Source organism: Otolemur garnettii, unplaced genomic scaffold, assembly GCF_000181295.1.
Source record: "Otolemur garnettii isolate 467f Iridium unplaced genomic scaffold, OtoGar3 scaffold00020, whole genome shotgun sequence".
Classification (NCBI taxonomy): domain Eukaryota; kingdom Metazoa; phylum Chordata; class Mammalia; order Primates; family Galagidae; genus Otolemur; species Otolemur garnettii.
Window position 1 is genome coordinate 1,041,932 of NW_003852415.1, and position 9,526 is coordinate 1,051,457.

At 43.1% G+C, this 9,526-nt stretch overlaps 1 pseudogene; it reads left to right on the forward strand.

The window, feature by feature from the left end:
• The first annotated feature begins 6,626 nt into the window (after positions 1-6,626).
• Positions 6,627-6,805, forward strand: LOC111724271 (annotated as a pseudogene).
• Positions 6,806-9,526: the final 2,721 nt, after the last annotated feature.

The following is a 9,526-nucleotide window of genomic DNA, read 5'->3' on the forward strand; positions in this document are numbered from 1 at the left end:
GCATCTGCTCAGCCATGATCTCATTTCATTCTCATAAGCATGTGTCATCCCCAGTTTAAAGATGAGGAAATTAAGTCTCTGAGAAGTCAAATAACTTCCAACTTAGAAAAAAATAGTCAGAGATCAATACTAAGCCCAAAGAAAAAGAAATGAAACTGATGCATGATCCTACCTCTTCCTGCTCTTGAAGCCAGAGATGGCTAGGTGGGGTCTGTAGAAAGAGGCCTTCTTTGCCTTCACCCTGGACTGGGACAGCGCAGAGTGGGCCCCAAACTCCTGTTACAGGGCCCTGACTGGAGCCTTCTGAAGAGCTAAGACCCAGAACCCAGGGCTGATTACATCTTTGTACATGGTGTGTGTGTGTGTGTGTGTGAGAGAGAGAGAGAGAGAGAGAGAGAGATTGACTTTCTGAGCCAGGAAAAGAAAGGCTTTCTCCCTCTGCATGTAGCGGACACTTTCCTTGTGCCCTCGTGCCGCATGTGTCTGAGTGTCTGATATGCAGATGAGAGAAACAACCCTTCTTTCCTCTCCAGATCAGGGTCTAGGAGGCAGGATGCTGGAAGGCAAAAGGGGTATTGGTACTAAGAGACCATTCCAAGAGAAGCGAGAGAACTTTTTACACTCTTCAGACTAGGATAAGAAAAAGAGAGTCCATTGTGAGCGCCTAGTCTGTCTTAAACACTTTTATCTTTTAATCCCCAAATCAATTCAATTAGGTTGTTTTTAATCAAGGCTCATGGAGGTTAAATTACTGTGTCAGATTCATATATTTCACAAGTGACAGGGAAAATTTGAAGCCAGGTCTGTCTGATGCCAGCGCTGATTCCCGCTCCCCCCCCCCACTCTCTTCCCTAATAACCCAGCCAGCTGCGTCATTGTCCAATGGATTGGAACATTTAATGAGAGAGAAGAAAAAGAAGAAAGAGAAGACAACCTCAAAATGCAAAAAGAGGTTCTCTGGACATACTTCCCCCAACGTGGAATTGAAATGGCACAAGGCCCCCGGTTCTCTACCAGTTCAGGAAGCTGTATTTGCCAAGCTCAAAGGCTAAAGATTTTAATGTGATTTCTTTGTTTATTTCTATTTTGCTTTTTCTTGACTTTTTCTGATGTTCCTTTTGAAGAGCATCGCCTAACTCAGCTGGGTTAAGGGGATCCAAGACTAAATGGTTGAGGGAGGGAGAAGCAGTGGGAATGCCACCCTGGGGCAGGCAGGGTGGACAAGCAGAAAGGAAAATGAAGAAAACCCCAAGGAGAAGGTAGAACATTCAGGCTGCTGTTCCCTCTTACCAGCATACCCATTCCCAAGAGCTTTCCTCTGCTCTTTGTGGGGCAGGGTGGAGTGGGGGGAGAAGGAAGGGTAAGTCTTTGGAGGCCAAGCTACTTCCAGTTATCAGCATCTTGATTCCTGCTCACCCAGGGTCTCAGGAGCATTTAGGGCACCCACATAAGGCCCTGCCTCACACAAGACACACGTTTGGTCCCACTGTAGGCTTTGTCTCATCTCTCCTACACACTTCTTTCCCTCTGGCTCCCAAGCCTGTTACCTCAGCACAACCTTGGGCCCTGCTGTATCGTGATGGTAAGGCTCTGCTGCTGTGTCAACGAGAGTGCTGACAATGAGCTTGGTGAAAACTCTCCATGCAGGTTGGACACTGGAAAGCTAGCAAGAGAGAGGTACAATAGAGATACAAAGAGAAATGGGTGGATGGTAGACTTTTTAAACTGTCTTCCATGTGCCAGGAACTGCGCCATGAGTTTATCTCAATGAATTATCTATTAAATCTATAATGTAGGCATTCACTATGAAATATCATTTGTATTGATTCTTAAACAATTTAATAAATTGTCAGGCCTTGTGCTAGATGCTCCAAATACTGTTGCATTTAGTCTTAACAATACTTCATTGCTTTTGTGCTAGGACAGCTAGGACAGCAATTATTGAAGGGATCTCTAACCCTTGCCTAGGAAGGTACCACGGGGGCCAGCAGAAAAAGCAGGACTCTTCATATCAGGCAGGCCTAAGTTCAAATCATGGTAGGTTTGCAAAACATATTTGTTCTTTTTTGGAAAGTAATTCTGTACTATATACCATGGGCCAGAGTCAGTCCACTTCTGAGAATCTATTCTAAGGCAATATCAATAGGTAATATTTATTGAGTAACTGCTATGTGCCACTACTTTAGATCAATAATCTTATTTAATTCTAACAACCCCCTAAGGTTAATTCTATTGTCACCCCTCTCAGGCAGATGTGAAAACTGAGACACGTGATTTACCTGAGGTTACACGGCTTATAAGAGTGAAGCACAGATCCCAATGCTGGCAGCCTGGTTTCAAGGCCTCACTCTTCACCCGTACACCAGACTGACTAGGACAGCCTTGAGCATAAAATTGGCCATCACAGTATTGATTATTGTTGCAGAAAATTTGGAACATAGACAAATGTCAAAAAAACAGGGCAATGGGTAAATAATTTCAAATAATGTTTTTAAAGAGTTTCCCCTGGGGGAAATGCTTATGTTATAAAATAAAGCAGAAAAATGCAGCTTTCAAAATAGCACCTCTAATCTAACCAAAAGTATGCAAAAAAAAGCCTAAAAAAAAAAAGTCTAGGAGGAATTAAAACAAAATGCAATTAAGGATCGTCTCTTGGTGAAGACAGCTATGATTCATTTAAACATTCTTTATTCTCTTTTATATATTCTAAATTCTCTGCAATATACACATATTTTAAAATTATTTTAAAGCTCAAATAAAAATAAATGTTCACTGAGTGAATGCTTGATACCTTGGGTACCTTTGAAGATGCATCTTCTTTCTCAAAATTTTTACTCCCAGCAGGAACAATGGTGGGGTTGGGGAGTGACCTCTACCCCAAGCCTGCCTTGGTGGGAGAATAATAGCAAATGAGGTCACATTTCTAAAGGATTATGTTCTCCCTTACAGCCCTAGAAAAAAAGAAGTCATAGAAATGCAGCAGAGAGGTTGCAGAGAGCGGGCAATATAATGAGAGGAGAGAAGGAGGTGGCGGAGGAGATGACTTGGGGAATAAAGAGAAGAGATAAAGGAAAAGCTGGAACCTCAAGAAGGGTCAGGTCACTGGGAGGGGAAAGTGCATGAATGATGAAGCAAGATAAAGAGAGCGCAGAAAAGAGGCAAAGAGAGAGAGAGGGAAAGAGACTACATAGCAAACTGGTCAGAGATTTAATCTTTTCATCTGCCAAGGTTCCTGCTACGCTGGTGTGTTCTGCCCCAATGTTATAAAAACCATTTTTCTGCAGTTAAATGCTGCTTATATCCAGAGGAAACCTTTCCCAGGCTTGCAGCTTGAATCTCACTCCCTGCTATCTGGCCATCCCCCCAGTCCTCAAGGCTCCAGCCAAGAAGGACCTCTCTGGACTGTGGCCACTGCAATTTGCCAGGGACAACTAGACCTATCTCTGCTGCAATTCAGCCAGCCAATCTGGGAGCTTAGGTACCAATGGACATGAATCAGGACATAAATACCAGGATTAAAGCCCAGCTGTTGTAAAGCACAGTGTACAAAGGCTGCCTAAGGCCTCCAGTTTGCAAAAGAAAGCATTAAAAATATCATGGAACAATATGAGATCTTCCAGGGTCATCAGTAGAATCCAACCACAGGGAAAGAAGTAAGACATAAGACTGGAAGACTTGGCCAGGGTCAACAGCTGGTTGGCAAGGGATTCTGGTTTCTCTGATTCCTTACCTAGTAGAATGATTGCTTATACTAGGAGGGATGCTTTGGGGGGGTTTTCTGTGACTATCCTTTGTTTACACTTATGATATGCACTGGGCTAGGTAACCCAGGAATAAGCTCTATTTTGGGTGGCACCTATAGCTCAGTGGGTAGGGTACCACATACACTGAGGCTGGTGGGTTCGAGCCTGGCCTGGGCCAACAATGAAAACTGCAACAACAACAAAAAATAGCCAGGCATTGTGGCGGGTGCTTGTAGTCCCAGCTACTTGGTAGGCTGAAGCAAGAGAATCTCTTAAGCCCAAGAGTTTGAGGTTTCTGTGAGCTGTGATGCCATGGCACTCTACCCAGGGTGACAGCTTGAGACTCTGTCTCAAAAAAAAAAAAAAAAGGAATAAGCTCTATTTTTTTTTTTTCAGAGATAGAGTCTCACTTTGTTGCCCTCAATAGAGTGCTGTATTGTCACAGCTCACAGCAACATCCAGCTCTTGGGCCTAGGTGATTCTCTTGCCTCAGCCTCCAGAGTAGCTGGGACTACAAGTGCCCACCACAAAGCCTGGTTATTTTTTTGGTTGCAATTTGGCCGGGGCCAGGTTTACACCTGCCACCCTCAGTATATGGTGCTGGTGCCCTACTCAGTGAGCCACAGATGCCGCCCTAAGATCTATTTTTGTAGATAGAAAAGCAGCAGTTCAGACAAGTCATGGAATGCCCTCAGTATTACTGGGCTGATAACTGCTGGTTCTGGGCTCATACTCAGCCGTCTCAAGAACATGTCGGGGGATTTCCGCTAGGTCACACACTTTCTAGAGGAACTTTCAACCATGGGAAGTAAGGAAAAACTTCAATTTTTGCAATTTGCTAGAGCCCTTAGGCCAAAATTTCTTCTTAGGGCAGCACAACAAGTGTTGGGAGCAAACAGTCGATGTGTGCAAATTTCTGCCTTACTGTTCTGATTCCCACTGAGAAATCACCTTCCTGGCTGCAATTATGATATGTGAGGCCTCAAATCCATCATCACTGATGACCATGATGGAGCATTTGCTGTCTATGGAGAATAGAAAAGGGTATGAGGAGAAATATAATATGGCCCTGGTCATCAAAGATGGGATTATTTCAGGTATGGAATAAGGCCCAATACATACATAGATGAAGGGGTGACAAGTCTGGGTTTTCCACAGTGCCTGTCTTTGCACGTGTTGTTCTGCTTCTTTGCAAACCCTCACCCCACCTCATCCTTAAGAGTTCAACTCAGGTGTTTCCTCCTGGGTGTCTTTTCCTGGGCTGGGTGACCCTTCTCTGGCTTCCTGTAATAGCCCATATTTCCCCTCCCACTGCACTTGGTGCTCATGTTTACATGTAACTTGTCTCTGAGTTTCTGGGAGGAGGATGGGGCTGTATTTTCTATCTCTGACACCTAGACTATACCTGACACTTACTAGATTCTTCTTGAATAAAGAAAAGCAACCTTTCTGCCTCTAAGGCCTGTAACATATAAGCACAAAGGCCCTGGTCGCTCTGACGTGCTAGGACTTTGGTTTAACTGACATGCTTGCAGTTTAAGGTATTAATTTCAGTGACGGTTTTATCAGATGATATTTTTAATGCTTTCCTTTACAAACTGGAGGCCTTAGGTAGCCTTTGTACGCTGTGCTTTACAACAGCTGATTTATATTAGAAAGTTCTTTATATTAGAAAGTTCGGTTTTATTGAGGTAGTCCATGACTTCACTTGGTACTGAAGAAAATCACTCCACGATTGCCCTTCTTTTTCTTCTCAGGGATTTAACGACAACTTGATTGTGAACAACAGTGAGGACTCGCGGCTTACTTCATGTCTCTTTTGTTAGAATGAGCAGGGTTGGCAGACATCCAGTGGAAACTTGCTGTCTACTCCTAACAGGGTCTCACCCAGCTACCTGGTTGCTGGGCAGGTGAGGCTGGGAAAGTTCAGCGGCTAGGCAACAGGACACTTGGGGAAGGAAACTAGGCAGGAGTATTTGCAGATTAGAATGGCAAGGAAACCTGATGGCAACAAACATTCAAAGTACCTGCCAGGCTTTTAATAATGTCAGAGGAGAAGAGCCTGGAACCAGCTGGAGGAAAAAGATAAGAAACACATTATTTCCTCTGCCTGGACTATATCAACTTTCCACCTCCCCCCATACTTTATGTTTTACAATTAGAAAACAATTGGTTGCATTTCTCAGGCAAGCTTTATAGTGTCAATCTCTCTCTATGTAGGAAAAACTGAGCCCAAGATGTTAGCAAATTGATTTGGCAGTTTCCCAGGGACCATGTTGCTGTCTATGGTGCTGACGTCCTGATAGGGTCCCAAGGCCTCTGAGGCTTAGCCAGGTTTGTCCCCACAGATGACACTGTGATGAATAATAGGAAAAAGTTGGGTTGTAGACAGGGAAGACTTAAAATTCTATCTGGAAATACAAGTTTACAGTCCATTATATGAAACCCTTGGAGTCAAGTGTTTTCCAGAAATCAGAGATTTTCAAATTTTAACAAGGAAATTGGTACATCTACTATATGTTTTATAAAACCCTTAGTGAGGTCTGGGCAGCACCACACACCCAAGCACATTAACATTTTTTCATTAAAATTTATGACTATCGGCTCAGCGCCTGTGGCTCAAGCGGCTAAGGCACCAGCCACATACACCTAAGGTGGCGGGTTCGAATCCCCAGCCCAGGCACGTCAAACAACAATGACGGCTGCAACTAAAAAATGGCCGGGCGTTGTGGCGGGCGTCTGTGGTCCCAGCTACTTGGGAGGCTGAGGCAGGAGACTCGCTTGAGCCCAGGAGTTGGAGGTTGCTATGACCTGTGATGCCATGGCACTCTACCCAGGGGGATAGCTTGAGGCTCTGTCTCAAAGAAAAAAAAAATTATGACTATCACTTCTCGGCCTTTTGGCTAAGATCAAGTGTAGTAAAATGTCTGACTAGTAACCCAAATGTTATCAATGAAGATATTAAATAAGCTCATGGCAATTCAGGGCAGGGTCTTCTTCCAAAAGAGTTCTCCTCAGACTTAAAAAAATTTTTTTTAGTTTTAGAGTGTTTTGGATTTCAGAATTTTGGTTAAGGGATTGTGGGCCCACAGTGGTTCCAGCTCCTCCTGGGATCAAGCTGAACTCTAAAAATCCCTGTGGTTGATCAAATTTTCTAAGCTTATAAATTTCCTGGCTGGGAGTTGGAGGCAGAAGAGGGATGGGAATAAAACCTCAGCAAAGAAAAGCAGCTGGAACCATCTATTCCTCAAACTCTTCCACCCCGATTCACAAGCATAACTTTCTCTTTTGGACAAATAGCTAATTATTCTTGAGGTTTAGCTGGAGAGCCTCATAAGGGGCACACAGATCAAAAAAATGAAAGGCCATCAGCCCTTTTTCTACCCCCAAGTCTGACTGCCCTTGACTATGGGTGATCTGACATTTCCTCTCATACAAGCATAGATGTAGCTGGAATTCCTGTGATGGAGGAAGAATGTTTCATTATCAGTGCATGAAAATGGCCTCTAGACCCATTGACTGCTCACTGCTGGCCAAGCTATATACAAAGGGCTTGACAAGCATTATCTTTCTTATCCTTATCACTGCTCTTTGAAGTGGTGTTATCTCATTTCACAGATGAGGAAACAGAGGTTCACAGAGGTTAAATAACACACCTGACAAATCATGACAACAGGGATTTGAACCAGCGCCTGTCTTGGGTTCTCTCTTATCTTCACTTTCATGGGTGTTGGCTTGAGTGTGAATAGGGGCGCTAGTATTGAGTCACTTTGGTTTGAGGTGGGTTTTTAGTTAACCGTACTCTGAAATGATGTATTCTTACATTTATAATATATTTTTCAACTTAAAAAGTTATACAAGGAATAATTGCTTATGAAATAGAGAAGTGAAGAATAAAAGGCTTCCTCCTGCTTATGGCCTCCACAGGCCCACTCACTCTCAAACAACTAATGATTTATTGCATATCCTTTCAGAAGGATATACTGTAGAACCTCTGTAAACTGACCACCCAAGGAACTGTAAAAAAATGGTCAATACATGGAAGTGGTCAACCTGAGGAAGTAGAGGCCGGGCGTGGTGGCTCATGCCTATAATCCTAGCACTCTGGGAGGCCAGGACTAGTGGATTGCCTGAGCTCACAGATTTGAAACCAGCCTGAGTAAGTGTGAGACCCCTGTTTCTAAAAAGAAATAGCTGGGTGTTGTGGCAGGGGCCTGTAGTCCCAGCTACTTGGGAGGCTAAGGCAAGAGAATCGCTTCAGCCCAAGAGTTTGAGTTTCTGTGAGCTGTGATGCCATGGCCCTCTACCAAGGGTGACAAAGTGAGACTCTGCCTCCAAACAAAACAAAACATAAGGACGTGGACCTACTTCACAGATACATACATGTGGTATATGTCTGGTCCATGAAAATAAAGTCAACTTAAGGAGGTGGTCAATATAGGGAGGTGGTCAACTGTGGAGGTTCTACTGTATGTACTTTTTAGTACAACAAATAGTTATACATAATCTACCATGGCAGTTTTTGGCCTTAATAATACATATCTCCACATCTAAACATACAGAATACCTCATGTTTATTTTTATTACACTAGTTTTTTTTTTTTTAAGTGAAAGGGTAAATGTACCTAGGCAAACAGTAGTGAAAGGTAAACATTTCCAATTACTAGACGTTAAGACACGTAGGCATGGTGGTTTGTTTCCGAGCAAGCACAGCATAGTGGTTACAAGCCTAGAGGTCCTCACTCTGTCCCTCATAAATTCTGTAACTTCAGATAAATTACACAACGTCTCTAAGCCTCAGTTTCCTTATCTGAAAGTGGGACTCATCATGGACACTTCTCTAATGGAGTTGTATAAGCTAGAAGTTTATGTTAATGGGTTTAGTACTGTGCCTGGGGCAGAGCAAGTTGTTGTGGTTGAAATCTGAAGCAGCTATATTCCTACTGCTAGAGCAGATGCATAGAGGTACCCTTAAATTACTTGTAGGACAGCCCTGGGTCATTGAATTTTTTTTATCCCAGAATGTGAGAATAGGTGGATCCAGGGATTTCTTGTTCTCCTGCCTTACCCTGCTGCACCAATCACAAATTAACCACAGTCAAAAAAATTCAGAAGAACTGCTTTTGGCAGATTGAACTTTGGACCTTGAACCCTAAGCCCCTGCCCTGGGAAAAGAGGCAGGGTGAGTATATAAAAGTCAGAATGTAAAGCATTGAGTTTAGAGTTGGAAGTTCTAACCTAAATCTGCTACCACCTTGTTGTATAATTTTGGACAGATCACTGCTCACCAGTGGATTTCTAAATCCTATCCAGCTCCAGGAGGCTAGGATTTTGCTCTGATTTCCAGGATTTCGCTTTTTGATTTTCAGGACTATGCAGATGTAGCTGCAGGGAACGGATGCCCTTAGGAAGATGCTGGTTAAGTTCGGTTTTGGTGTTTGTTCCACTTGGGAAAGCAGAGTGCTGCTTAAGCATTGCAGGCTCTGGAATCAGAAAAGCTAGTTTAAATTTTGGCTCAGCCATTTTTTAGCTGAGCCTCAATTTCTTTCTTATGTAACACCAGGCTAATAAGGCGTAATATTAATAACTGTCTAAAAAATTGTACCTTTCTTTTTGGATCCATTTATTCCACAAATATTTGTTGAAAGCTCACCGTGAGCCAGACGGTGTGCTAGGTACTAGGATACAATTACGGGAAAAAACTAGATGGACCTTACAGAGTAATGTAGTACAAAACAACTGAATAGCCATATTAACAAAATTAAACTTTTTTTTTTTTTTTT